This window comes from Arachis stenosperma, chromosome 9 (assembly GCF_014773155.1).
Source record: "Arachis stenosperma cultivar V10309 chromosome 9, arast.V10309.gnm1.PFL2, whole genome shotgun sequence".
In the NCBI taxonomy this organism is placed as follows: domain Eukaryota; kingdom Viridiplantae; phylum Streptophyta; class Magnoliopsida; order Fabales; family Fabaceae; genus Arachis; species Arachis stenosperma.
This window is the reverse complement of record NC_080385.1, coordinates 106,395,743-106,400,390: the sequence shown is the minus strand read 5'-3', so window position 1 is coordinate 106,400,390 and position 4,648 is coordinate 106,395,743. Positions and strand designations below refer to the sequence as shown.

Here is a 4,648-nt window from a genome sequence, read left to right as displayed (position 1 = left end):
AAGCTTAGAGTGGAAGTCCAAACCTTCAGATAGAAGGAAGGTGAATCCCTCTATGAAGCTTGGGAAAGATACAAACAATTAATCAGAAAATGTCCTTCTGACATGCTTTCTGAATGGAGCATCATAGGTATCTTCTATGATGGTCTGTCTGAACTGTCCAAGATGTCATTGGATAGTTCTGCTGGAAGATTTCTTCATCTGAAGAAGACACCTACAGAAGCTCAAGAACTCATTGAAATGGTTGCAAATAGTCAATTCATGTACACTTCTGAAAGGAATCCTGTGAACAATGGGACGAATCAGAAGAAAGGAGTTCTTGAGATTGATATTATGAATGCCATATTGGCTCAGAACAAAATATTGACTAAGCAAGTCAATATGATCTCTCAAACTCTGTCTGGAATGCAAGCTACACCAGGCAGTACTAAGGACGCTTCATCTGAAGAAGAAGCTTATGATCCTGAGAACCCTTCAATGGAAGAGGTAAATTACATGGGAGAACCTTATGGAAACACCTATAATCCTTCATGGAGAAATCATCCAAATCTCTCATGGAAGGATCGACAGAGACCTCAACAAGGTTTCAATAATAATAATGGTGGAAGAAACAGGTTTAGCAATGGCAAGCCTTTTCCATCATCTTCTCAGCAACAGACAGAGAATTCTAAGCAGAGCCACTCTGACTTAGCAACCATGGTCTTTGATCTAATCAAAACCACTCAAAGTTTCATGACTGAAACAAGGTCCTCCATTAGGAACTTGGAGGCACAAGTGGGTCAGCTGAGTAAGAAAGTTACTAAACTCCCTCCTAGTACTCTTCCAAGCAATACAGAAGAGAATCCAAAAGGAGAGTGCAAGGTCATCAACATGGCCGAATTTGGAGAGGAGAAAGAGGCAGTGAGCGCCACTGAGGAAGATCTCGATGGACGTCCACTGGCCTCCAATGAGTTTCCTAATGAGGAACCATGCGAATCTGAGGCTCACACTGAGACCATAGAGATTCCATTGGATTTACTTCTGCCATTCATGAGCTCTGATGAGTATTCTTCCTCTGAAGAGGATGAATATGTCACTGAAGAGCAAGTTGCTAAATACCTTGGAGCAATCATGAAGCTAAATGACAAGTTATTTGGTAATGAGACTTGGGAGAATGAACCTCCTTTGCTCACCAAAGAACTGGATGACTTGTCTAGGCAGAAATTACCTCAAAAGAGACAAGATCCTGGGAAGTTTTCAATACCTTGTACCATAGGCACCATGACCTTTAAGAAGGCTCTGTGTGACCTAGGGTCAAGCATAAACCTCATGCCTCTCTCTGTAATGGAGAAGGTAGGGATCTTTGAGGTGCAAGCTGCAAGAATCTCACTAGAGATGGCAGACAATTCAAGAAAACAAGCTTATGGGCTTGTAGAGGATGTTCTGGTAAAGATTGAAGACCATTACATCCCTGCTGATTTCATAGTCCTAGAGATTGGGAAGTGCATGGATGAATGAATCATCCTTGGCAGACCCTTCCTAGCCACAGCAAAGGCTGTGATTGATGTGGACAGAGGAGAATTGATCATTCAAGTGAATGAAGAATCCTTTGTGTTTAAGGCTCAAGGATATCCCTCTGTCACCATGGAGAGGAAGCATGAAGAGCTTCTCTCAAAACAGAGTCAAACAGAGCCCCCACAGTCAAACTCTAAGTTTGGTGTTGGGAGGCCACAACCAAATTCTAAGTTTGGTGTTGAACCCCACATTCAAACTCTAAGTTTGGTGTTGGAAGGTTCCAACATTGCTTTGAGTATCTGTGAAGCTACATGAGAGCCCTCTGTCAAGCTACTGACATTAAAGAAGCGCTTGTTGGGAGGCAACCCAATGTTATATTTAATCTATTTTCCTTTGTTGTTTCATGTTTTCTGTAGGTTGATGATCATGGGAAGTCAAAAAATCAATTGAAAAAGCAAAAACAGAATGAGAAACAGAAAGAAAAATAGCACACCCTGGAGGAAGATCTTGCTGGCGTTTAAACACCAGTAAGGGTAGCAAATGGGCGTTTAACGCCCAGTCTGGCACCATTCTAGGCGTTTAACGCCAGAAAGGGGCACCAGACTGGCGTTAAACACCAGGAAAGGGCAAGAAGCTGGCGTTAAACGCCAGAAATGGGCACCAGCCCGGCGTTTAACGCCAGAATTGGCATAAAGAGCATTTTTGCTCGCCACTTGGTGCAGGGATGAATTTTCCTTGACACCTCAGGATCTGTGGACCCCACAGCATCCCCACCTTCCCCACCACCCTCTCTCTTCTTCTTTACCCATTCACCAATCACCTCAACCACTCTTCCCCAAAAACCCCTCACCTATCAAATCCCACTATTCTCTTCACCACTCACATCCATCCTTCATAAAACCCACACCTACCTTACCATTCAAATTCAAACCACTTTCCCTCCCAAACACACCCATAATGGCCGAACCATACACCCCCGCTCCACTCCTATATAAACCCATCTTCACCTCTTCATTCTCACACATCTTAAACACTACTTCTCTCCCTTGGCCGAACCACAAAGCCACCTCCATCTCCTCTATTTCTTCTTCTTCTACTCTCTTCTTTCTTCTTTTGCTCGAGGACGAGCAAAACTTCTAAGTTTGGTGTGGTAAAAGCATTGCTTTTTGTTTTTCCATAACCATTTATGGCACCTAAGGCCGGAGAAACCTCTAGAAAGAGGAAAGGGAAGGCGAAAGCTTCCACTTCCGAGTCATGGGAGATGAAGAGATCCATCTCAAGGGTGCATCAAGACCACTTCTATGAAGTTGTGGCCATGAAGAAGGTGATCCCCGAGGTCCCTTTCAAACTCAAAAAGAGTGAATATCTGGAGATCCGACATGAGATTCGAAGAAGAGGTTGGGAAGTTCTTACCAACCCCATTCAACAAGTCGGAATCTTAATGGTTCAAGAGTTCTATGCCAATGCATGGATCACCAAGAATCATGATCAAAGTGTGAACCCAGACCCAAAGAATTGGCTTACAATGGTTTGAGGGAAATACTTAGATTTTAGTCCGGAAAATGTAAGGTTGGCATTCAACTTGCCCATGATGCAAGGAGATGAATACCCTTACACTAGAAAGGTCAACTTTGATCAAAGGTTGGACCAAATCCTCAGAGACATTTGTGAAGAGGGCACTCAATGGAAGAGAGATTCAAGAGGGAAGCCGGTTCAACTGAGAAGGCATGACCTCAAGCCCGTGGCTAGGGGATGGTTGGAGTTTATCCAACGCTCAATCATTCCCACTAGCAACCGGTTCGAAGTCACTATAGACCGGGCTATCATGATTCATAGCATCATGATTGGAGAGGAAGTAGAAGTTCATGAGGTCATATCCCAAGAACTTTATAAGGTGGCGGACAAGTCCTCTACCTTGGCAAGGTTAGCCTTCCCTCATCTCATTTGTCACATCTGTTATTCGGTTGGAGTTGACATAGAGGGAGACATCCTCATTGATGAGGACAAGCCCATCACTAAGAAAAGGATGGAGCAAACAAGAGATCCCACTCATCATGAAATCCCTGAGATACCTCAAGGGATGCACTTTCCTCCACAAAACTATTGCGAGCAAATCAACACCTCCCTAGGAGAATTGAGTTCCAACATGGGACAACTAAGGGTGGAGCACCAAGAACATTCCATCCTCCTCCATGAAATTAGAAAAGATCAAAGAATCATGAAAGAGGAGCAACAAAGGCAAGGAAGAGACATTGAGGAGCTCAAACATTCCATAAGATCTTCAAGAGGAAGAACAAGCCGCCATCACTAAGGTGGACCCGTTCTTTAATTTCTTTGTTCTTTATTTTCTTGTTTTTCGAATTTTCATGCTTATGTTTATCTATGTTTGTGTCTTATGATCATTAGTGTCTTAGTGTCTATGCCTTAAAGTTATGAATGTCCTATGAATCCATCACCTTTCTTAAATAAAAAATGTTCTTAATTGAAAAAGAGAAGAATTGCATGAATTCTAAATTTTATAACAGATTAATTATTTTGATGTGGTGGCAATACTTTTGTTTTCTAAATGTATGCTTAAACAGTGCATATGTCTTTTGAATTTGTTGTTCATGAATGTTGGCTCTTGAAAGAATGATGAAAAAGGAGACATGTTACTAAGGATCTGAAAAATCATAAAAATGATTCTTGAAGCAAGAAAAAGCAGTGAATATTCAAAAAAAAAAGAAAAAAAAGAGAGAAAAGAGAAAACGAAAAAAAATGAAGAAGAAAAAAAGAAAAAAATAATGAAGTTGTGATCCAAGGCAAAAAGAGTGTGCTTAAGAACCCTGGACACCTCTAATTGGGGACTCTAGCAAAGCTGAGTCACAATCTGAAAAGGTTCACCCAATTATGTGTATGTGGCATGTATGTATCCGGTGGTAATACTGGAAGACAGAGTGCTTTGGGCCATGGCCAAGACTCATAAAGTAGATGTGTTCAAGAATCATCATACTTAACTAGGAGAATCAATAACACTGTCTGGATTCTGAGTTCCTATAGAAGCCAATCATTCTGAATTTCAAAGGATAGAGTGAGATGCCAAAACTATTCAGAGGCAAAAAGCTAAAAGCCCCGCTCATCTAATTAATACTGATCTTCATAGATATTTTTGGAATTC

General features: G+C 41.7%; 1 non-coding gene across 1 annotated transcript; it reads right to left on the bottom strand.

Moving 5' to 3' along the window:
* LOC130952930 (small nucleolar RNA R71) lies at positions 1-108 on the bottom strand. Its single transcript, XR_009075105.1, has one exon. It is a non-coding gene; the product is annotated as a small nucleolar RNA R71 (small nucleolar RNA).
* Positions 109-4,648: the final 4,540 nt, after the last annotated feature.